Here is a 26,969-nt window from a genome sequence, read left to right on the forward strand (position 1 = left end):
TATATTCTTTTTCATCATTGTTTGCTATGAGATATTGAATATAGCTTCCTGTGCTATATAGTAGGACCTTCCAGTTTACGTATTTTTAATATAGCAGTTTGTATCTGTTGATCTCATACTCCTAATGTATCTCTTCTCTCAACATTTCCCCTTTGGTGAAAGTGAGAGTCACTCAGTTGTGTCCAACTCTTTGCAACCCCATGGACTATACAAACAATGGAATTCTCCAGGCCAGAATACTGGAGTGGGTAGCCTTTCCCTTCTCCAGGGGATTTTCCCAACCCAGGGATCAAACCCAGGTCTCCTGCATTGCAGGCAGATTCTTTACCAGCTGAGCAACAAAAAAAAGCCCCAAGAATACTGGAATGGGTAGCCTATCCCTTCTTCAGCAGATCTTCCTGACCCAGGTATCAAACCAGAGTCTCCTGCATTGCAGGAGGATTCTATACCAATTGAGATATGAGGAAAACACTTCCCCTTTGGTAACTCTAAGCTAGTTTTCTATGTCTGTGACTATGTCTCTGTTTTATAAATAAGTTCATTTGTGTCATATTTTAGACTCCACATATAAGTGATATCATATATTTTTCTTTTCCTTTCTGACTTTCTTAATTTAGTATTATGTAATAATTTCTAGGTCCATCCATGTTTCTGAAAATGGCATTATTTTATATATATACACACCCACCACATCTCCTTTATTCATTCATCTGTTGATGGACATTTAGGTTGCTTCCATGTCTTGGCTATTATAAATAGTGTTGCTATGAATATTGGAGTACATGCATCTGTTCAAATCAGTTTTCTCTGGGTATGTGCCCAGGAAGGAGTGGAACTGCTGAATTATATGGTAACTCTACTTTAAGATTTTTAAGAGAACTTCCATACTTTTTTCCATACTGGCGCACCAATTTACATTCCCATCAATAGTGTAGGAAGTTCCATTTTCTCCACAACCTGGTCAGTGTTATTATTTAATTCAGATAGCTGCATACATTTTGTGTTTTATTCAGTGATTTTCTAATTTTTTTTATAAATTTGTAATTTTAGGACAATAACATGCTAATATTAAAGACAACATAATATAAAGAACAATAACATGCTAATATTAAAGACAATGTTTATTTTCTTGGTTGTCCATCTTTAAGTAAGTAAAAAGATACTCAGATTTTTAAATGTTAACAGTGACAAATTCTGTTTAAAAAATGGCTAACTTAATTCATTGTCATGTAAACAAAATATAATAATTTATCTGTGCCTTCAACAATGCTAAATCTCATAAAATGTTGTTGACAATATGATGGTTATAAGATCTTACTATATTAATGATCACTTCCCTGACTTCAGCAAGGTTAAAAATAATTTTATCCATTTGCTGCTTCACTAAAATTCTTTTTCTGTGAAGTGCTCATTTATATTTTGCACACTGATTTACTTTTCATGATTTACTTGTCTTGTTCTTATGAGTTATTAGCATGTCCATCTATATTTTTACGTTACATGTTGGTAATATATTCTCTAAGCCCATTGCTCACATTTTGATTTTGTCAATTCTATTTGTAGACTGTTGCCATGTAGATTTTTAAAATAAGTTTCTACATTACAAACTCTATCATAGTGACTATTATCCCCACCACTATCATATAGATAGATATAGGTATATATTAGATTTTACATTCATCTTGATCCTTTTATTTTTCATATTTATGTTGTAACATAATTGTTAATGATGTGAATTCAGAGCTTCAGTTCAGATGCCATCTCTACCACTTAGCAGCTGTGTGATACTGGGCAAGATACTAATGTCTTTGTGAAGATAATAATATGAAGATAATACACCCCATGACGTGAAGCAGTTGTGAAAATTAAATATGTTGTTTAAAGAAGTGTAGAATGATTGGAATATAGGAAATTCTTTATGTGCCTTACCCATTATTTAACTTAATTATCTGTGATAATTTATCTTTTTATTTGCTAAAAATCAATACCAAAACATATTACATATTTGAGTACTTAGTTTATCATTATTATAATCATAGCTGTGATGGGAATGTCTATTAGGAAAGTTTACAAAATACAGTTGGAAGTTTATAATGTCATTAACATTAAAAATAATTGGCAAAAATTATTTTCTTCTAAATCAGTATAACATATTCTGATAATATATTTACCATAAATATTACATATAAGGCAACTATTTTAAAGTTTCAGTAATATATATTTCATGTATGTATAGCTCAGTTTTTATACTATCAAAATTTATTTCATGAGAAAAAGTCCAAATATATTACATCTTTCCAAAAATTTTATTCAGAGTCAACTAACAAGTTTAACTTTCTTTTCCTTCTGTTTAAATATATATACACCATTTTTTCAGCCTTAGGTTTTACTAACCTTACAGAGTAAATTGTTGAGTTTAGTTTATTGGCTTTCTGTTGATTTGTAATAAATTACAACAAAGTTACTGTTGGAAAACAATTCTCATTTATTATGCCATAGTTTCTGTGGGTCAGGAGTCCAGGTCTGAGTTAGTTGGTCACTCACCAGCCCAGAATTCTGGTGTTGGCCAGATCTGCAATCTCACCAGGAGTTTGAGTTCCTCTTCCAAACTCATTAAAGCTCTTGGCAGATTTGAATATTTTGAAGTTATAGAACTGTGCTGTAATAGTTTGGCTGGCTGTCAATCAGGGTCTGTTTTCAGCTACTAGAAGCTGTCACAGATCCCAGTCCAGCCTTCCTCTCTACAACACAGTAGTTTGTGTCTTAAAGGCCAACAGGACATAATGACTATAACTTCAAATCTTATTACTTTTCCCATTTCTACCCCTTTAGACACTTTTTTAAAGGCTAGTCTGATTAGGTCAACTTAGGAGGCTTATATGGGGCTTCTGCACCAAGGAGTGTGAAGTGAAAGTTACTCAGTCGTGACTATAGAGTCCACAGAATTCCCCAGGCCAGAATACTGAAGTGGTTAGCCATTCCCTTCTCCAGGGGGTCTTCTCACCCAGGAATTGAACTCAGGTCTCCTGCATTGCAGGTGGATTCTTTATCAGTTGAGGCACCAGGGAAGCCCAAGGGGTATGGGATCATCTTAAAATTCTACCTTTGGCATTCATTTGTTTCTATCATCTGGAATATTCTGAATAATTTAGCTATTCTCTATCCCTTTCACTTATAATGTCAAAATTACTGACATAAATTATTTTTAGTTTCAATTTCTCTATTTTTTTTCTTAATTTTTGTTTAATTCTACTCATGTCCTCTATTACGTTCCTAGTATCACTTTATTTCTTCTTTGAGTTTTCAAATTTTGTTCAGTTTTGCTAGTGATATATTTATTTACCTTTTCAAAGAGCCAGTACTTCTTGTTGCTTAATCACTCTAGTCCCCACTACTGAGACTTATTAGGTGTATTTTTAAGTTTTTTAAAAAATTTCATTCTGCCCATTTCTTAGCTTCTTTTTATCTTTCCATTTTAATACATCATCCTGTCGCACCTTGTCCTGTTGACTTTGTCAGGAATTCAGCCAACCTGAAGACAGAGATCTTAGCTGCCAAGTGTCAGAATCAAATTAAAAGGAGCCCCAAATGAAAATAACAGTGAAATCTGTAATCACTTACTATGATAGTATAAGCAAGAGACTAAACCAGAGAAATGCTGAATCCCTCTTATTTATTTTCCCTGGGGAATAACACCCCAGTCTAAGGTTGGATGGATCAATAGAGATGTCACCTCACTGCCAGGGCAGCCCTGACAGACGTCTTAGGGGTGAGAATGGGGAGGAGGCCAAGGAAAATGAGGGAAGGACTAGGAGTGGAAAGGACTGAGTCCTAAGTCAGATTGGGGGAAAATGTCTTCAAGGTTTCCCCTCATCTCCCCCTCCCCCACTCCCCTACATAACAAGAGAGCCCAGACAGATGCCTGAGAATAACACCTCACAAGAGACTTTAGATAAAGAGACCTCAGAATGAAGTGCTTGGGCTAGGAATGCAAGTATATAGAAGGGCATGGCCTAAAGGAAAGACTTAGTCCTTAACTGACTTCCCACTCCCCTCAGAGACAGAAATATGCTGGCTATGCCCCATGTCTGCTGTGGGCAGGCACCTGCCCCTATGAGGCCTGACATGATTGGACATGGAAAATCACACGCAAGATTTTGGCCCGAGACAGAATCCTCAGATTTGCAGCTAACTTTTAATTTCCTGGGCTTCCTGGGTGGTGCAGTGGTAAAGAACCTACCTGCCAAAGCAGGAGATGCAAGAGACGGAGGTTCCATCCCTGGGTCGGGAAGATCCTGTGGAGTAGGAAATGGCAAACCAATCCAATATTCTTGCCTGAAGAATCACGTGGACAGGGAAGCCTGAAGGGCTACAATTTATGGGTCTCAAAGAGTTGGACAGGACTGTGCACACACATCATCACCATTTAATTTCCCACTTCTTTTATTAGGTATATCAGTCAACTTGTGCACATTTATTGAGTGATTATTTTACTTTGATGATTTTTAAAATTTTCTAGAAATCTGGATGATTTCTAAATATTCCTTTTCTATTTTTCATCACTATCTATTAAAGATGTCATCTTATTTTATGCATTCTATTTGTTCCTCAAGAGAGGAGGTTTCATGAGCTGTACCTTCTTTAGGAATGAAGACTGAAGCAATTCCAGGCTGTCTAAAACAAAAATTCTTATATCTTATGATCCCTTCTCTATTTTTTCTATTATTTCAATTTACTTTATTGCAATTTTCTCTTTTTTTTTCCTCTACTGACTAAACCACATATTAGAGAATTTTCTAAGTTCTGCGTGTGAATATGTGTGTCTGACAGACCATCAGCATGACTTATAAGAGTCCTTCACAAGTTGTTTGTAGATGAAACACAATAGAGTAATTTTGCATTTATTTCAGTCTGTGTTGTATATTATTTGCTGGTTCAAGATCAGTTTTAGTGGCTGTTTATTGACCTGGAGTTTCAGTGTACATGCACACTGCAACTTTTGTTATTCCACTCATGCAGAATGGGCTTCATAAATCTTGTGTGTTATTCAATCTCCATCCTGAAATGGGCAACCTATTTCTAAAATTCATTTCTAGGCTGGTGAGTAGAATTTTTCTAGTCAATTTATGAATGAGACTGCTTTATCCTCACAAGTTTCCTTGCTTTATATATGGAATAACAACCTGCTCCCCAGCCATCCACAGGCTTACAATCTGGACATGTCCAACTATCCTTGCTCTGGCTGCAGGTTACTGCTTTGTTTTTGACATCTATGCCTTTCATGTTCTTGCTCTTGAACTCATCTGTGTGTCTCTTTCTCCCAATGTATCCATTATTTATGTATGTTAGGGGAATTAATGTTTTGTTGTGTCTCCATGGAACATAAAATTTTGGCAGAATTTAAGTTTTCCTTACTTGAAGCATTCATCATGGTTTTGTGGATGATTTTTCTAAAACTAATAGGAAAATGTTAAAGAAAAGTATTTCAGTTCTCTATAACCTACTCATATATTTGAGTAAGTTAAGTCCCCCAAATAAACTAAGCACTTAAAAAGTGTTGTCAGATGAAAGAAAGCTGTTAAGAGGTTCCCAAACAAACTATAACTACATCTGTATCTATATTTATATTGATATCATCTATATGCTTTTAAGAGTGGAAGGGTGGAAGCTTTGGGGAGTATATCCCTGGAGATAGACTAGATTTTGCTGCAGTTATAAACAACTTCAAAATCAGTCTGTCATAAAATAAATAAAAGTTTATTTCTTATCCATGCAATTTGGGAGGGAATCCTTGTGATTGTCCTCAAAGATCTAGGCTGGTCAAGGCTCTGTCCCCACACATCCTAACATTATCACCTTGGCAGGGGGAAGGCAAACAACAAATAGTGCAATGGCTTTTGAAATTTTGTTATCTGATTACAATCACCAATTCTGCAGGTTTGTCATTATGCAAAACTCTCCAAGACCCAGTTTTCACCACAGTTAGTCTCTCTCATCGGGAAGCTTCCATACGTCTCTTTTCCTTTTCCCTCAGAGGACAGACAAGCTGAAAAGTGCAATCACAGAAAAATAACCAAACTGATCACATGGACAACAGCCTTGTCTAACTCAATGAAACTATGTGCCATGATGTGTAGGGCCACCCAAGATGGAAGGGTAACAGTAGAGTTCTGACAAAATGTGGTCCACTGGAGAAGGGAATGGCAAACTCCTTCTGTATTCTTATCTTGAGAACCCTATGAACAGTAGGAAAATGCAAAAACATATAACATGAAAGAGGAACTCCCCAGGGCGGTAGGTGCCCGATATGCTACTGGAGATCAGTGGAGAAATAACTCCAGAAAAAATAAAGAGATGGAGCCAAAGCAAAAACAACACCCGGTTGTGGATGTGACTGATGATAGAAGCAAGGTCTGATGCTATAAAGAGCAATATTGCATAGGAACCTGGAATGTTAGGTCCATGAATCAAGGCAAATTGTAAATGGTCAAACGGGAGATGGCAAGAATGAATGCCAACATTTTCGGAATCAGCAAACTAAAATGGACTGGAATAAGTGAATTTAACTCAGATGACCATTATATCTACTACTGTGGGCAGGAATCCCTTAGAAGAAATGGAGTAGCCATCATAGTCAACAAAAGAGTCTGAAATGCAGTAATGGACGCAATCTCAGAAACGACAGAATGATCTCTGTTTATTTACAAGGCAAACCATTCAATATCATAGTAATCCAAGTCTATGCCCCGACCAGTAATGCTGAAGAAGCTGAAGTTGAACAGTTCTATGAAGATCTACGAGACCTTCTAGAACTAACACCACAAAACAAAGTCATTTTCATTACAGGGTATTGGAATGCAAAAGTAAGAGTTCAAGAAATACCTGGAGTAACAGGCAAATTTGGCCTTGGAGTACAGAATGAAGCAGGGCAAAGGCTAACAGAGTTTTGCCAAGAGAACCTACTGGTCATAGCAAACACCCTCTTCCAACAACACAAAAGATGACTCTACACATGAACATCACCAGATGGTCAATACTGAAATCAGATTGATTATATTTCTTGCAGCCATAGATGGAGAAACTCTATACACTCAGCATAAACAAGACTGGGATCTGACTGTGGCTCAGATCATGAACTCCTTATTGCCAAATTCAGACTTAAATTGAAGAAAGTAGGGAAAACCACTAGACTATTCAGGTATGACCTAAATCATTTCCCTTATGCTTATACAGTGGAAGTGAGAAATAGATTTAAGGGATTAGATCTGATAGAGTGCCTGATGAACTATTGATGGAGGTTCGTGACATTGTACAGGAGTCAGTGATCAAGATCATCCACAAGAAAAGTAATGCAAAAGGTAAATGGTCATCTGTTGAGGCCTTACAAATAGCTGTGAAAAGAAGAGAAGTGAAAGGCAAAGGAGAAAAGAAAAGATATACCCATTTGAATGCAGAGTTTCAAAGAATAGCAAGGAGAGATAAGAAAACCTTCTTCAGGGATCAATGCAAAGAAATAGAGGAAAACAATAGAATGGGAAAGACTAGAGATCTCATCAAGAAAATTAGAGATACCAAGGGAACATTTCATGCAAAGATGGGTACAATAAAGGATAGAAACATACACAAAAGAACTATACAAAAAAGATCTTCATGACCCAGATAATCATGATGGTATGATCGCTCACCTAGAGCCAGACATCCTGGAATGCAAAGTTGAGCGGGCCTTAGGAAGCATCACTATGAACAAAGTTAGTGGAGGTGATGGAATTTCAATTGAGCTATTTCAAATCCTAAAAGATGATGCTGTGAAAGTGCTGCACTCAATATGCCAGTGACTTTGGAAAACTCAGCAGTGGCCACAGGACTGGGAAAGGTCAGTTTTCATTCAAATCCCAAAGAAAGGCAAGGCCAAAGAATGCTCAAATACCATACTATTGCACTCATCTCACACACTAGTAAAGTAATGCTCAAAATTCTCCAAGGTAGGCTTCAACATAACGTGAACCATGAACTTCCAGATGTTCAAGCTGGATTTAGAAAAGGCAGAGAAACCAGAGATCAAATTACCAACATCCACTGGATCATCAGAAAACCAAGAGAGTTCCAAAAAACATCTACGTCTGCTTTATTGACTATGCCAAAGCCTTTGACTCTGTGGATCACAACAAACTGTGGAAAATTCTGAAAGAGATGGGAATACCAGACCACCTGACCTGCCGCTTGAGAAATCTGAATGCAGGTCAGGAAATGACAGTTAGAATTGGACATGAAACAACAGACTGAATAACAAACTGAACAACAGAACGGCAAATCAGGAAAGGAGTACATCAAGACTGTATATTGTCACCCTGCTTATTTAACTTATGTGTAGAGTACATCATGAGAAACACTTGGCTGGGTGAAGCACAAGCTGGAATCAAGTTTGCCTGGAGAAATATCAAAAACCTCAGATATGCATATGACACCACTCTTATGGTAGAAAGAAAGGAAGAACTAAAGAGTCTCTTGATGAAAGTGCAATAGGAGGCTGAAAAAGTTGTCTTGAAACTCAGCATTCAAAAAACTAAGATCATGGCATCGGGTCCCACTTCATGGCACATTGATGAGGAAACAGGAAACAGTGGCTTACTTTATTTTTTGGGCGCCATAATCACTGCAGATGGTGCCTGCAGCCATGAAATTAAAAGATGCTTGCTACTTGGAAGAAAATTTATGACCAATCTAGACAGCGTATTAAAAAGCAGAGACATTTCTTTGCCAACAAAGTCAGTCTAGTGAAAGCTATGGTTTTTCCATTAGTCATGTATGGATGTAAGAGTTGGACTATAAGGAAAGCTGAGCACTGAAGAATTGATGCTTTTGAATTGCAGTGTTGGAGAAGATTTTTGAGAGTCCCTTGGACTGCAAGGAGATCCAACCATCCATCCTGAAGGAAATCAGTCCTGAATATTCACTGGAAGGACTGATGGTGAATCTGAAACTCCAATACTTTGGCCACCTGATGTGAAGAACTGACTCATTTGAAAAGACCCTGATGCTGGGAAAGATTGAAGGCAAGAGGAGAAGGGGACGAAAAGAATGAGATGGTTAGATGACATCACAGACTCAATGGACATGAGATTGCATAAACTCCGATAGTTGGTGATGGACTGGGAAGTCTGGCATGCTGCAGTCCATGGGGTCTCAAAGAGTTGGACACGACTGAGGGACTGAACTGAACCCTGTGCCTACAACTAACTTCAAAGGGATAGGAGAATGCAGTATTAACGTGTGTTCAGAAATAGAACACAAATGCTATGTAGAATCCTTAATCAATCAAGCACAGGCTGAATAGATTTTATTTTTCCATGAGGTATTACTACCAGACCTAGAACTTGTTGTATCCTTTATTTAGCTGAGTTAAGCAAGGGGATACATATTAAGCAGCTTGCTTATGTAGAGATATTGTCTGGCGTTGTGTGTAATGTGAATGATGGTCTTCTGAAAACTTTTAGAAATAATGTTTCACTCCTGTAAAACAGTGATCATCGCTATTACTGGAATAAAAATTAATGTAGTCCCTGGGTATGAAAATGTTTAAAGTAAGTGTTACTGCTTAAATGAGAAAAAGGTAAATCAGAACTTAATAGTTTGTAATCAAAAAGCAGCATTCTTGTAATAAACACCAACAGTTTAATAAACACTATTTCTAATATAATAAAGTTACAGCCACTCTTGCCTAAATTTAATGCTACATCACACATACGAAATAGCAAAAGCAGAATTGTTTAGTATACCATGTCATCTGCAGTACTACTGTCATACCTGGGACATCTTAAATTAAAAATTACGAGGTTGAGTTAGCTGTGCTACTTCCTCATCCATGTGTTTGTACAAAATACATATTAGCTAGCCAGTGGTCTGACTACTTTAAAGACAAATACCTGAAAGACAATTTGGGAGTTAAGATTTAACATTAAAGAAGATACAATTAGGAGCGCTTATCCTTTTCACTGACATAACACATCTCACAATATTATTATTTTTGTTTCTCATTTTCATGTATTAGAGAAGGGTTATTAATTTTCCATCTGCAAATTTGTCCCTAAAACACACACTGTCTTGAGATATCACTTAGATACAGAAAGGTGTATGCATTTAATGTCAAACAACATAATAAGTTTGGGAATAAATGTACACCAATGAAGCTGTCACCACAGTCTATGTCATAATCATATATATTACTTCCAAGTGATGGCACCCCTCTTTATTTACTACTACCATTATTTTTTGTAATAAAGACACTTTATAATCAGATTTACCCTCTTAGAAAAATAGGATACAGTACAGTATTTTTACCTATAATTTCTATGTTGTATAGTAGAGTGTCACAACTTACTCATTTGATATAGCTGAAATTTGTAGCCTTTGACTATAATACTACCTGCTTTCTCCTGCCACCCACCCCTTGAAACCACCATTCTACCATTCATTTCTCTAAGTCTGGCTTATTTAGACTCATCATATAAGTGGTATCATGTAATATTTGTCCTTCTGTCTGGCTTATTTTATTTAGCATATTGTCCCCCAAACTAGTTAATCCACATTGTCACAAATAGCAAGATTTCCTTCTTTTTAAAGGCTGAATGTTATTGCATTGTATGTAAATATCATATTTTCTTCATTCATTGCCCATTAAAGATCATTGAGGTCCATAGTCTATGTCTTGGCTATTGTGAATAATGCTGTACTTAGCATGGGAATGCAGCTCTCTTTTCCAGACAAAGGTTTCAATTAATTTGCATAATATGTATTATCACAAAGGGGTCTTTGGATTATATTGCAGTTCTATTTTTTTTTTCCAAGGAACTTTCATACTGTTTTCCATAGTGGCTGCACAAATTTACATTTCCACAAGCAATATAAAAAGATTATCTTTTCTCCACAACTTGATCAACACTTGTTTACTCTTGTGTTCTTGATGGGCAATCTGACAGGTGTGAGGTGATACCTCATCGTGGTTTTGACCCACAGTTCCCTGATGGTTATTAGCACTATTAATATGATGATGTTATTGTTTAGCCACTAAGGTATGTCTGACTCTTTTTGTGACCCCATGAACTGTAGACCACCAGGCTCCTCTATCCTCGGAATTTCCCAGGCAAGAATACTGGGTTGCCATTTCCTCCTCTAGGGGATTGTCCTGACCTAGGGATTGAACCCTTGTCACTGGAATTGGCAGGTGGATTCTTTACCACTCAGCTACCAGGGAAGCCCATTAATATGATAGAAAAACAGAATACTGAGCAGAGCTAAAGCAAATTCTTGTTGGGACTCCAGCAGTAGGACAAGGTAGTGGAGATTAGGCAGTTGATCCCTAAGAAAAAAGGGGGATTTAGCTTTCAACCCAAGTCTAATGGGCTGGGGCTGCCTCTGCTGGAGAGTGGCCATGGTTAACTAAATGGTGTTGTAAACAATTATTAATATGCTTCCCCGGGGGGCTCAGCTGGTAAAAAATCCACCTGCAATATGGAAGACCTGGGTTCAATCCCTAAATTGGGAAGATCCCCTGGAGGAGGGCATGACAACCCACCGCAGTATTCTTGCCTGGAGAATCCCTATGGACAGAGTAGCCTGGTGGGCTACAGTCCATAGGGTCACAAAGAGTCAGACATGACTGAGCAACTAAACACAGCACAACCTCAGATAAAGTTTATACCCTCTCCTTAAGTTTAAGATAAAACAACACAAGCCAACTTTCTAAAGTCATCCTCTTGGGATAATTTTGTATTTTTAAACAATGTTATACTTAGGAAGCAGTTCTGAGTTTCCAGGCAAATCCAATTTTATTGTCCAGTCCATTCCTCTAATGTCTGATCAGTAGTAATGAATGGGGCTTTCAAGCCTTGGGATGTTTATTTCTAAATGTCAGCCTAGATTTCTGGCTATTAAGTCTTTAGGAAACACTTTAAAACAAAAAAACAAAAAATGTTTAGCTCTCAGGTTTGGCAGATGTTTTATAATTTGGAATCCTAACCTCCTTAGTAACTCCAACAAAGAGACCCCCTTCTTTTTCCTTCCCAATTCTAATTGCCACAACTTGTAATGAAAACCCCACTCAGCTTCATGTGATTGGTTTTGTTTTCTAATAACTCCCAATTCTTCATCTACTTTTAAAATTAAATGTGGCTTATTACACATGTATAAATACTAACACATTTTAAGGTGGACAGACCACTGTTACAAATACTTGATCATAATTCTTTAGTGAGAAAGTTTGACACTTTATTTTAGGGTGATGGGAAAAGCTTTATGGGTAATGGAAAAAGAGAGTACAAATTTTCCATAGTTTGTTGTGATCCAACCCATTCCTGCTGCAACTGCTACTGCTAAGTCACTTCAGTCGTGTCCGGCTCTGTGTGACCCCATAGATGGCAGCCACCAGGCTCTGCCATCCCTGGGATTCTCCAGGCAAGAACACTGGATTGGGTTGCCATTTAAGAATTGGAAAAAAAAAAAACCAACAGAAATTTTTAACTAGTTTCAAAAGTAAACTAATAAAGTATACATTTAGTTTGCTTTAAAAAATTCAATGGAATTGAATTTGTAGTGATTTGTTCCTATGAAGTGTATAAAGATCTTGAGTATGATATGTCTTTATATTTCATCATGTACAGAACATAAAGTGCTTAAACCTACTAAATACAGTTAATTTATTTAATATTGTCTTATATTTTGATGTTTCCTTCCTCTTCATTCTTCTAAAAAAAACTCAGAAGAAGATAAATTTGATTTACAGCCAGTTATTGGGATAAACAGAAATATAATTTACATGTTTCAGCAGTCAAGCATTAAAAGCACATACTCCCATAATAATAAATTGCTCATATTAACTTGCCTCTAAAATCTAAAAAAAATTTATTACAAGAAAGTATCATTTAAGAATTGTAATAATTCCATGTTCTTTGTGATATATAACTGCATCTATTTACTATTTTGGTCTGTTTTCAATATTGCAGCTTCTCTCTTACCCCACTCCAAATAAGCTAAAAATTGAAAGGCATAGAAAATTTAAAAGTTGTCATAAATCATAGAATAAAAAGGTAGGAAAAATATGACCAAGAATAAATAACACTAGTCATTTTCCTCTTATTTGTTAATATTTTATGTCAGTGCTACTATTTCTGAAATTGTCCCTCCTTAAATGAATCCATTTTGATAAAACCTAAATTCTCAAGATTATGCTTTCAGTGAGTGATAAATTTTGTGGCACACAATCATATTCCCCATCTCCCGATACCTGTGTCCTAATTACAAGAACCATACTGAGATTTCTGTCATTAAAGATTAGTTTTATTGTTAGAATTTTACATACATGAAATCTTAGAATACACTCATTTTCGTATGGCTTCTTTCACTCAACCTGACAATTTTGAGATTTATCCATGTTATTACATGTATCCATTCATCTGTTGTTGGACATTTGATTTCTGTTGTATTTTTGCTCTAACAAAAAATCAGTTACAAACATTTATATACAAGTCTTTGCATGGACATATGCTTTCATTTCTCTTGTATAAATAACTAGGAAAGGAATGGCTAGGCTATATGTTACATGTATATATAACTTTAAAAATACTCTGTCAAAGTGATTTCTAAAGCATTGTACCATTTTATTAATACATCTCTATAAGCAGTGTGTGAGTTCAAATTTCTTATATCTTTGCCAATACTTGGCATGATCGCATTTTTTAATTGTTAATTTTGAGCCTTTTTAACACTTGTGTAGTGATATTATAATTGTAATTTACATTAACTAAAATGATGTTGAACATATTTTATGGTATTATTTACACACATATATAGATATTAGATGACTACATGTTAGTGTTAGTTGCTCAGTCACGTCGGACTCTTTGTAACCCCATGGATTGTAGCCCACTAGGCTCCTCTGTCCATGGAATTCTCCAGGCAAAAATACTGGAGTGGGTAGCCATTCTCTTCTGCAGGGGATCTTCCTGACCCAGGGATTGGATCAAACCAAGGTCTCCTGCATTACAGGCAGATTCTTTGTCATCTGAGCCACTAGTGTAGATGACTATATATATATATATATATATATATATGTGTGTGTGTGTGTGTTTTACAGAATTATCCATCTAAATTGTTTGTCTTAGCTATTTATGTTTACGGTGGTTTTAGTTTCTATTAAGGCTTTTTGCAAGTTCTCTATAAATCTTTTTGCAAAGCTTATGATAGTCTATAGTTTGTAAATACCTTCTCCCATTCTGTACCTTGTCTTTTCATTCTGTTAATAAGGTATTTAAAAAGCAGAACTTTTATTTCTATTAAGTCTCATTTAACAGAAATTTTCTCTTATGGATCATCATTTTGGTAGTATATATTAAAATAAGTATTTGTTTAAACAAGTAACTTTAAGATTTTTTCCTCTGTGTTCTTCTAGAAGCTTTATAAATTTTTGTTTTACATTTAGCTCTATGGCCCATTTGGTTTAAAAAGATTCACATGGAGCTTCCTATTATTGATAATGTATGCAAAGAAGTTACAAAAAGTTAGGGAAATGGTCCCAAAATGAATTAGTGTAGACAATACCTGGGGATCACACAGGCCAAGAGAATGTCAGTTTCCATCAGACAAAATAGAAAACCCCATGACACAGGGATTGGTTATAGGGCTCAAAGGATGTTGTTTCAGTAGTGGGCAATAATTAGTTTTAGATTAAATGCTGCTCTAGTCCCATCTTACAAATCTTAAAAGTAAGTTCTTAAAGAATAAAAAAGTATGTCCCAACATTTTATCTGCATCCTAAAACAAAATGTAATGATATTAATAGGAACACAAAAATATTCAGCAATCTAAAAGCTAAAAATCACAATATGTAACATCCAATTGAAAATTATCAGGTATGCAAAGAAGTAGGGCAATATAGCCCATGATGAGAAAAAATAATCAAAACTATCTTACCTGAAACTAATATAAAGTTGTATATCAATTATGCCTCAGTATTTAAACCTAAAAGCCTATAAAAGGACTAATACAGAGGTTGGACTTCCAAAGAATAAAAATAAAAAAAATTATAATAAACATATCCCATATGTTAAAAAATGAGAGATAAGATTGACCTGTTACATGGAGACATGAAAAGTATGAAACTCACATTGAAAACATAGAAATTAAAAGGCATAATTTCAGAAATGAGACATATATAAGATTGAAAACAGATCATAGGTTACAAAAGATATCATTAGTGAACTAGAAGATATAGCAATGTAAATATCCAATTAAGTCAAAGACCTGATCACCAGCATTTAGTTGACTTGTGTCCCCAAAACCATAGTAAAAGCATCATTTGATATGGATGGGTATCTATGCCACCCCAGGAAGTGTGCTATGCAACATTTTCTTTCACTCGTGGGCTTTGGTAAATTGTCTGGGCATTTGTTCAGGCCCCTGGTAAGGCTTAGACAGGTATATAAAACAAGCTTTCCTATGGAGACAGTTGTAGAAAAATTGCCTTCTGGATCTATGAAAGGATGGCCTATTAAAATTCAGACACCATTCTAAATAGAGTTTCCAGGCAAGCCCACCACTCATTCTAGAAAAACCAAACCAGCCTAATAAAGCTTTCTCAGCAGCTAGATCCTGCTCAAGATCCTGGTCACTGCCTACCAGTTCAGGGAGTTCTTTGCAAATAGATCACATTGGGCCTCTCATTCCATCCAGAAAGTCCCACTGGATTCTGACCATAGTTGACACTTTTGGTTTGGTTTAATGATTTGAATGTGTTCCACTGACTCGGGACACATTATTCAGGCCCTGCAAGATCCTAGCTGTTTCTTTGCAGGTTTCCTGAGAACACTGCATCTGATAATGGCCTGAAATTTGCAGCCAAAGCTCTATATCAATGGGCTCAATAATGGACATCTGATAGACTTTCCAGTTTCTGTACACCATCTTGCTTATTCCAGCTGATAAAAAAATTAACAAGTTGATTTAAGGAAGGGCTTCCTTGGTGGTTCAGACAGTAAAGAATCTGCCTGCAATGCAGGAGACCCAGGAAGATCCCCTGGAGAAGAAAATGGCTACCCACTCCAGTGTTCTTGCCAGGAGAATTCCATGGAAAAAGGAACTTGGTGGGCTACGGTCTATGGGGTTGCAAAGAGTTGGACACGCTGAATGACTAATACTTTTTTTTTCACTTTTCACATGGGATATTGCACCCTCAAGCTGGAGAATACATTTCATTTAAATGAGCATTCAGGTCACTTATGAAAAATAATTATGATCTAGCTGCAATTAAAAAAAATGTTGCATTATATATGTCATATTTTTATTACTGTGCAATTAAATTAGAATAAATTATTTAAAATAACCTGATGATTATATACACATGGGTTTAAAACTATTTTTAAACAACTAGCCACATAAATGTCTTATTTTATATACAGAAATATTTTGAACCAGTTTCTCACACACACACATACACACGTATACAAACATTTCAGCTGAAATGGTAGTTAAAAGGTACATTTAGATTTGAAATGTCATAAAAGAAAACAAGAATGCCTGCAATTAAAGGTGCTGAAATTTAATTTAGAAGTTAGAAAAAAGAAGAGCATAATAAAACCAAAAATAGTACAATAATGGAAATAATAACAGTAAGAGCTGAAAATCATAGCAAAATAATTAAATAATAGGAACAAGCAAATTAAAAAGTAGTTCCTAAAAAATTAATTAAGTCGACAAATCTTTGTCAAGATTAATAAGAAATAAAAAGATAGAAGGCTTAAATAGCAATATTAGAATTGTGGAATAAAAATATCCATGGAAGCTGCAGAGATTAAATTGCAATAAGATAATAATATTAAAAAAGCCCTCTATGACAATAAACTTGAAATCTTAGAGGAAAATATAGTATATTTAATTTATCATTATGTATATTACCTACCATACTCTAAAATATAAAACATGACTATTAATATATCTTTAATTCAAATTAAAATTGACACTATGGAAATATTAGGCTGAGATGCTAATCAGATTGTTACAAATAAACCCAAATACCAATCTCATATGAATTTCTGAAGAGGATAGCAGGTTAGCAATAGAAACAACCTCATACACTTTTTAACTTAATGCATTTAACAACAAAGCCAGTCAAAAATGAGATGAGAAAAGAAAACTACAGGAGAATATCTTTCACAGATATAGATGCTAGAATCCTAAGCTATTTAAAATACTAGCAACCTGAGTACAGAAATACATTTTTAAAAGACAATATATCATGATCAGTTTCCCAAGAAAAACAGTGTTTCACAAACCCACTCCTTGCTCCACTAAAGGAAGAAAATAAATATCTGGAAATATAGCATTTTGATATTGCTAAAGGAAAATCTGTTTCTATATTCTAGCCCAAAGCTTATTGCAAGAACAACTCCAAGGTAAAAATCACATTTTTTTTCTAATTATTTCACATCCTGAAAAAGATTCTTCAGTTTAAATACACTCAAACTGCACTCGTCAAACACTCACCAAGATAATGTTATGGTTAGTTTTCTTGACTGAAATTTCCTCCAGTTTGAGACATTGGGATATGTTCTTCAGGATAAATGAAATAAAGCTTTCATTTTGTAATATTATCTAATTAAATGAATATGTTAAAGCAAATCAATAAATTTTGTCATTGTTATTTATAATAATGACCTTAATATCAAATGTGTTAAATTAATTGTAGATTCCTCTTGTACTTAAATTTAAAACAAATATATTTACTTATGATTTTGAACATAGTGTTCAGATAACAGCTATAATCACATTGCATATTACCAATGATATACATAATATTTTCTATTGTGGCTGTGCTGAATCTTTACTTCTTATTATTTGATGTTTCCTGGGCTTTGACCCAGATCTCTCTTCTCTAAAAAATCAGTCAGTGGTACTGTGCTTCTCAACGTGCCACACTGTATTCATCTTGTCTCCCTATCACATCATAATCTCTTTGGAACATGCAAATTTTACCCCTCAGCTTTAAAGAAAATGATTTTGTGATCTTTCAGTTTTCTCATACTCTCACTCATAGGGTTAGGTGATAGAATTGGTATTTTTCTTATTTTCTACTTTTTTTCCCCAAACTATTAAATATGCTTCTCTTGGAGAAAACAAAAGGAAAAATATACCTCACCTCACTGATATATATTTATTTTCACAATTGCTTTTGCCTTTCCAACATCTAATCAGACTTTAAAGTTTTCTGTGTTCAATTTACTCTATTGTTTTTCTCTCTCCTGCCATTATCCTTGAGCTTAACATCAATGTGAGAAACATATATATGTTTGTGTATGTATATATATATATATACACACAAGGTTTTTTATCTCAACCTTCTTTTCTACTCAACCTAAACTTCTACTCTAACTTGTCAAAACAAAACACTGATAAACTATTGGACACTGACAAAGCCTAATTATCCACAATATTAGAAGTCTTTTTGTAGCAACTCTTCAATTGTAAGCACTGTGTGAAGGTTATTAATGTCCCTGCTACCAGATGGTACAGTATAATGAGAGCAAGTCTCTGAATAAATTCTGCAATACCAGGAAATGTTATTACCATTTAGGTATAAAAATAATCATTAGAAGATTGTGGAGGCTCTATGAATTCCCAGTACTGTGTCCTCCTTTGGTCTCCAGTAAAAATCTTGGAGTTCGTTTGAGTCATATCCTACAATATTCTAGTAGCAGAATTAAGTGGACTTTCTAATCCACTGGTTTGTCCTAGTGCCATTACTATTTTATAAGTAGGGTCTATATAATCTAAACCTGGGCACTTTTGAAGGTGAAAGGGGCCAGTAAGTAGATCGTCTCTGCTGCTGCTGCTGCTAAGTTGCTTCAGTCGTGTCTGACTCTGTGCAACCCCATAGACAGCCCACCAGGCTCCCCTGTCCCTGGGATTCTCCAGGCAAGAACACTGGAGTGGCTTGCCATTTCCTTCTCCAGTGCATGAAAGTGAAAAGTGAAAGTGAAGTCGCTCAGTCGTGTCTGACCCTCAGCAACCCCATGGACTGCAGCCTCCCAGGCTCCTCCATCCATGGGATTTTCCAGGCAAGAGTACTGGGGACATAATATTATCCCAAACAAACTGTGATGTATGGTCATCCTATTACCTATAGTACACAATTTTACAAGACACGTAGTTTCTCAAGAACACAGTTTGTATTCTAGTAGAGGTTTTTGAACATACTATCACCAACACACTGACAGTTAACCCGTTGGTGCAAAGTTGGCTTGTTGACCATAAAAATTTCTCCTCTTCTCCCTGGAAACACACATATTTTCCAAATTTCACTTAGTTGTTGATAGTATGACTGATTTTTGTCAATAGAATGTGAACAAAAATAGTGTGTGTCCCTTCTATGCCTGTCCTTTTCCTCTTCTGACTGATTCCAGCAACACAGTAATGATCCGATGATCCAAAATGGCCTTGTATCAAAGATAGCAGAGTGGTCCTCATTTTGGGACCCAAATCGACTGTGGAAACTTGCTTCTCCCCACTGCCAACTAACTACCTTAAGCTGTAATTCTCTTCTGTTACATGAGGCACTCTGAACTTGAATCTATTAGTCACAGCAGCCCAACCATGACTAAGTAGCCTCCATTTTTGAATCTGCGTGTGTGTTCGCATGCACAAGCTCAGTCGTGTCTGACTCTTTGTAACCCTTTAAGCTGTAGCCCTCTAGGCAACTCTGTCCATAGGATTCTCCAGGCAAGAATACTGGAGTGAGTTGCTATTTTCTCCTCCAGAGGGTCTTCTGGACTCAGGGATCAAACCTACGTCTCCTGTGGTCCCTGCATTGCAGGAGAATTCTTTACCGCTGAGCCATCAGGAAGCCCTTTTGAATCTCTACCTTTTGCCAATATTTAAGGTTTCATGCACCAAGCTCTGGTGACATTTACTTTTCACTGTATCCCCTTACTTATCTTTATTATTATGAAAAACTACTCAGCTGATTTTGAAACTTCTTCTATTACCAGCAGGTGAATCCTAGGCAATGTTTACTTATGTGACAGTACAAGAGTCACCAAATCCTACAAACCTGGATACTTTTATGCCTAAGAGTACAAAACAATGGTATAGTGAGTAAATAGAGTTAGTAAAATGGGGAGATATTTTTGATGAGGCAGTTGGAGCAGCTTTCTTCAATGGGCTGATATTTGAGTAGATAATTGAAATAACAAGCTGTGCAAAGCTGGCAGGAAGAATTTTACATGACTTTGCTAATACCACAAAACTCAATTCCTTGCAACTTACACAGGAAGCCAAGAACATTCAGGGAACATATCCAGCCTTAAAGATTTAGAGATGTGGGAATAGCAAAACCCTATCAGCTATATTGTTGGAGAGGGGGGAAAAAAGCATTTTATTGGTATTTCATTTAAGTACTGTTATATACAAGTGTTTCTATTACTTCTTACCATCTGTAGTAATACATCTTTATAAGTATAATTGAATAAAGTGCCACTACCCATATATTCCCTGCCTAGTTAATGACTCTAATACTAATTGAAAAGCTTCTGCAGTGTCATAATTCTATCAATAAATCTATGTATTTATAGCATTACTATCAGCAGAGTATCTCATTGTTTTGACCTGGTGCCATTTTAGCAACAGGCAATAAAAAGGGGGAGGAATAATATCTTGCAGAGCAAACCTTGCTGCTTATGCACACATATTTCCAGGTCTAGGAAAATAATACTTTTAAAGCCTTTTCCTTTAACTTTGGAGAACTGGATTTTATTACTCTTAATTTATATTATATTTCTTGATAATGATGTCATAAGACTATCTGCAACTTGTCCATGTGAGCATTTTATTTTTCTTTTGGTCATTGACCTTCTGTTATTAAGTATGATTTTAATTACATTTGGAAGAACTTTTTTTTAATACTTAGTAGCAGTTTTAGCAATTGCTAGTCTACAGCCCTTTCTGCTATTCACTCCCTCCATCTCTAACATGATTTTCATAGTTTGTAACCTGCTTTCAGCATTTAACTGCAAATCCAAGTAGGGGTAGAGAGAGTTCATGTTTGGAAGCTTGGTAGTTTTATTCTGGCTTTTAAGCTGATTCTACTTTTATGTAGTACACATAAGCTTTCTTTCAGAGTGAGTCAAGTGTTGCATAGCATTTACAGAATTCTATTTTAAAGCTAGTTCTGTTATTATTGGGCTTCCCTGGTGTCTCAGAGGTTAAAAAGTCTGCCTGCAATGCGGGAGACCTGGGTTCGATCCCTGAGTTGGGAAGATCCCCTGGAGAAGGAAATGGCAACCCACCCCAGTATTCTTGCCTGGAGAATCCCATGGATGGAAGAGGCTGGTGGGCTACAGTCCACGGAGTCCGAAAGAGTTGGACACGACTGAGCAACTTCACTCATTCACTCTTATTATAACCTAATACAAAATGGAAGTAAAACTATATCTAGATTACTACATATGCATTTGATGTCAAGGAGAGTGCTATATAACAATGATTGTGTAGTGACTGAAATTGTTAAGTGACTACTGTTCTCATGGAGATTAGTTAAAAAAAGATAATTATACAGTGATCATTTAGTAGCTGTTGTGTTTAAACTCAGTCACTATTTTGATAGAATCAATTTAGGGGAAAAAACATATTTTGTGAGAGAAAATAAGAGTCTTAATCTAGCCTGGAGTATAACATTTATATGTCCCTGGGAAAGTGAATGTGTATTGAGATCTGATAGGTAAGTAATTATCAGTAGGAAAATGAGGTGAGCAGGAGAAGCTAGTGAGTTTCCCAGGTAAAAGAAGAGTATGGTGAATGATGAGAAATCAGAGGAGCATTTGATGTTTGATACATGGAGAAAAGAATATGCCTCGGACCTAATGAGTGAAAGGAGATTGGCAGGAAATCATACTGAGTCAGTGTCAATGGACAGATTATATGGAGTTTATAAAAAAGTGAAGGCTACAGATTTTACTCTGCACAACTGAATCAAACTGACAGTGTTCAGGCATGGTGTAATGAGGCTTGCGAGGGAAAGAAGTGATTCTGGCTGCTGATGGAGAAGGATTCGGAGCAGAGAAGTAAGATTGGTATGTTGGCTGAGGTGACGGACATTGGAAAGCCATGGTAGCAGTTGAGACAAAAAGCTGATGACTATAGTTTAGATGCATATAGCCAAATTGATGATGGGAAAATTTTACTGAATTAAAGGTCTAGTTTGGACTTCAAATCAGTAAGATTCTGATGGAAGGAGAAGGAAGCAGTATTGTAAACTATGAAGATGCTGAGAACCAGATGGAAGGGGAAAGCCTGATACAGATTATCCTAACTCCTCTGCTTAGAATTCTCTGTGTTTGCATTGCCACAATGATGCATGCAGGCTGATATAGTAATCAAACAAAAAACAAACAAAAAACAAAACAAGTACTCTAACCTGGAGTCACTGTATTTTCACATTCCAGCTCTACTACTTAGAAACCCTAACATTTTAAACGGTCCTAACTCCATTTTGGTTTCTTACCCTATAAAGTGTGATCATATTTGTGTGTTTCTTCTGGTGGTAGTCAATGGATCAAAGACACAATGTGAAAACATAAATGTTTATGAATCAGTTGGCCCATAGTAAATATACAGTGAATGGTAGCTATGAAATTCAACTTAATCAGTAGAGCCTACTAAACTCTGCTGATCCCTGCTCACCTCTCCAAGATCACCTAGTGGCACTCTCTCCTGTGTACCTGGCACTCCAGGGACACTTTCATTTTCTCTGGCATTCTATAATCAGTTCTGCCTCAGAGCCTGCTTTGTGGGATGCCAGAAATTAATTCTCTTCTGCTCCCATCCTTTACCTATATTTACCCGTCCTTCAGGTTTCGGTTCAAATGTCAATTTCTTTGTAAGAATATTCCCTAATTCCAAATCTAGGAAAGTTCCATCTCTTACAGCCCTCAGAACTTTAAAATTATTAGAAATAGTGAAGTATTAATTATGACTTTATTTGATCAGTGCTCAGTATCTTCTACTAGACAGCAAATTTGTGAAGATACATAGTACACAATGCTTAACAAAGAATCTCTCAAGAACACCTCACTCATTGTTGGCAGTATGGTACAAACCCAACAGATATTCATTGCATGAATTAATTGCCACTAATCAAATAAGTAAATGAAAGATTACTTGGAGTTAAAAACTATGAGTTTGAGAGGTCTGTGGATATTTCAATGGATATTTTATTTTTCCATTCTAAAATCACTTTGGTGATGGAAAAAAAGGGTGGGGGCAAAGGCTCCTAGACCTTCTCTAGTGGGTGGGCATAAATGCCACCCCCAACAAGAAGGTAGGATGTTTATTATTACTGAAGTATTAAGAAATAAGATAGAAACCTAGAAACCTTTGAAGAGCAGTCACATGAGAGATAAGAAACCCTGAAGGTCATCACATTAACTGATATGTTAACTGTCTATATTAATAGACACAGAATCTTTGTTTATTGGAATGATGAGCATGTACTAAGCAGAGATGGCTTAATTGAGAATAATTTGGTATTAATTGCCTAAAAATTTCAAATTTATCATATTTTGTGTTGAGAAAGATTTGGTGGCCATTTGCTATTTTGATTCAATTCCAATATATAGTAGAATTATGGCATCAAGGTGTTTCTATTACATAATGATATGATGAATTCTTTAAAAAGCTCAAGTTCTTCAAAATCAGGTCCTGAAATGAGTGAGTTAAAGTAATAAGCAAAAAAAAAAAAAAATCATGAATGAAATTAATGACAAAAGAGGGACATCTACCTAAAATCAATGTAATTTTTAAACCAGAGCACTTAAAAAGTAATCACCAGAAAGTAACCTAAAGCTGTGTTAAATATCCACTGACATGTCCTCTGAGCTGCAAATTTTATGTCATCTATAAGAGATTTCAGGTTAATTGCAAATACTCCAGACTCAGGGTGTAATTTTGTGGAAGGGAAATCCTAGTCCTGGTGCTTGCTCTTTTTTTTTTTTTTTTGCCTTTCCCTTAAAATTGGACTGAAATGTTCCCTGATGTTAGTGCAGTGGCAAAGTTTGATCTTTTTCTGATGAAATTTATAATTACATTACATGGATATCATTGCCCTATTTATAAATCACTTATGAACTGATTTTCATTATAGAAACATCTATTGTAGCAGAACAGATCCTGTTGAGAATAAGTCCCAGCAATTGATAAGGTTTGGTTTCCTAAGTAAGATTTCAGTTTCCTTATTAAATAAATAATGTTCGAGTCATACAGTATGTGTGCTAATGTGAAGCTTCCCAAGGTAAAATAAAGGGAGTGTGGTCCAGCCTTTGTTTCAAGTAAATACATAATGGATCAAAATAAAGGTGAAGTTTCAAGATGGAGTGTGTCCTCTGTGTGTGTGTGTGTGTGTGTGTGTGTGTGTGTGTGTGTGTTGAGAAGATGCAGAATTGCTGTCTTAGTTCAACTACTCTTCTATTTTTTCTAACTAATAAAGTGAGAGATCTCATTGCCTAATTGTTGGGAGGGTTGTCACTTGTAGACTTTAGGAAGCCACTCAATGTAGATTTCTCAAGTTCTGTGACTATGCTCTTTTTGTCCCTCAATTTATTTTCATCTGATATTTTCTCATGAGGAGATTGATGTTAGTATTTTTTCAAGAATATTATGGAATCTTGTGGAATTCTTGTAGAATATTCCATGGTATTCTTGCAAAATTCCATCATATTCTTGAAAAAAAATCACTTTTTCAATGATGTCAGGGGCCCCAAATGTCATTATATTTTATTACTAGTAATTATTGTTAACAGATAAGGAGAGTCAAAGAGGACTCTTCCTTGTGGACCTCCATTCTTGGTAAGGACACAGAATAATCTGAGGTCTTACCCATGGAAAAAAGGAAGTTATTGAAGAAAGAACAGAAAGAACACCTCAAGGGAGAGGAGGGTCAAGGCAGAGGAGACACTGTCACTAGCATAATGAGGTACTAGGGTTTTCAAGACAGGGCTTTTACACATTCATCTAGGTGGGCGTGGAGTGACAATTTTGATTGACAGTTGCAAATTACAGAACAACAGGCTCTATTGTGGATGTCTTTCCTATAATTCAGTCTTAGGTATCATAAGATACATGTATATATAGAATATTTATGAATATTAATAGTCTTCTGGCTACCTAATGTTACTTGGCTTAGCTATGCATCAAGGATGCATGTGTGGAACTGGAGAAGTACCTATGGTTAGTTTGTATCCACTGTGCAACTACTTTGTGTCCACTGTGTACCTAGGGCACATGGGCCAGAGTTGGAAAGCCTTTCTGGTTATTTTGAGCTCTCCTGGACCTCATTGGGGCATGTCTGGGATGGGTTTCAAAGATCAACTTGAATCTTTCTCAGTTAGGCCAGCCCTCGTTGCTCATGCCTAACTTCCTACCTACTAGTACTGACTTTGACTACTTGTATAAAATAGTGTATTTCAAGTTTCTCCACTTTAAAATTCCTATTTTTCTATTTTAAATATGTAAATATTTTATGGGGAGATAATTTGAGTGAATGCAAGTATCCTCTTTCTCGTGATACTTTCCTCCACTAATTTTAGCATTCATTGGTGGTCTTATCTGCAATAATTATTTTGAACTTATGGTCAATAATTCCACTTTAAGGAACACTTTTCAGTCTGGTTTATTTTGGTTTCTTTTCTGCTTTTTCTCCCTGAACCCTGTATTCTATTATGCCTGGAATTTGGTTGCCAGATGATTAGGTGAAAAATTACATATTTGAATGATATTAATTTTGCTCAGAGAAAATTTAATTTTCTTCTGACACAGGAAAAGTGTATGCAAGTTTCATGACCTCTCCAGACATTCCAATAATTCAAGACTAAATTTTCCGTCCTTATGAGACAATACCTATTTCTTTTATTCCTCTGTCTTCTCCAGTTTGACCTTCATGTGTCTCCGCTGAATGCAGGGTTATTTACTAGATCCCTTCTCCTTAATTCTAATGTCCAGTTTTTTCTAATACCGTAACTTTCAAACTGCCAAACTCTGGTTAGCCTTTTAGTCTTTTAAGAAATGTTTTATGCTTGAAATTTTCCACTTCTTACTATATGCATTGAAATTTAGGAATCAGCAAATTTCATCACAGAAAATTGCATAGGGAATATTGGACTTAGTTCTGTGTGATTGCTTTTTTTTTTTTTCTTATATTAAACCTTTGTTGTTGGTCAGTCACTAAATTGTGTCCAATTCTTTGTGACTCCATGGACTTCAGCATCATGCCACGCTTCAGCATGCCTGTACTTCCCTATCTCCCAGAGTTTGCTCAAGCTCTTAAAAAAAAAACAAACAAACTCACTGGTTTCCCCTGGCCGGTGAACATTTTACAAACACTAATGTACAATTATTCACCATAATTCTGCAGTCAGAATTGCAGAACTCATATTAAAATGTTTTCCTTTACTTCAGAAACTTAATCCCTCAAGTCCTACCTCTGCTGACTGTTTTCTGACTCCTTTTGACACCTAGTTTTGTTTCTTTTGTCCAGTTTTTACAGTTGCTCTTAGCAGGCAATTTAGTTTAATACAATCTACTCCATTACAGCCAGAAGTAGAACCCTAAGCACTTCATTCTGAATTGTTTTGAGGATGGTGGTCAACCTATTAAAGTATTTAGCTATTATTATTGTTAATATTATCAATACAATTATTGTCTTAACATATATGTGAATTCACCCACGAGTATGTGTGAAATGCAGAGTAGAAATGTTTGATTACGTAAGCAAAATTTTTTTTTTTTTTTTTTTAGTATTTTCTCAATTTGAGCTCTCTTGGCTTTTCCTGCAATCTATAAAAGCATTTTGCAAATAGAGGCCTAACGATACATAAATTTTGTCAATGTAAATTGAAAAAACTAGCTTTACTCTAGCTATCTTAACACAGTTTTGT

At 35.7% G+C, this 26,969-nt stretch overlaps 1 long non-coding RNA gene across 1 annotated transcript; it reads left to right on the forward strand.

Annotated features, from left to right (window-relative positions):
* Window positions 1–7,264: 7,264 nt before the first annotated feature.
* Window positions 7,265–24,486, forward strand: LOC120870940. The gene is made up of 3 exons (XR_005722903.1): window positions 7,265–7,358; window positions 18,568–18,572; window positions 24,475–24,486. It is a non-coding gene; the product is annotated as an uncharacterized LOC120870940 (long non-coding RNA).
* Window positions 24,487–26,969: the final 2,483 nt, after the last annotated feature.

The sequence above is a fragment of the Oryx dammah genome, unplaced genomic scaffold (assembly GCF_014754425.2).
Source record: "Oryx dammah isolate SB20612 unplaced genomic scaffold, SCBI_Odam_1.1 HiC_scaffold_12, whole genome shotgun sequence".
NCBI lineage: Eukaryota > Metazoa > Chordata > Mammalia > Artiodactyla > Bovidae > Oryx > Oryx dammah.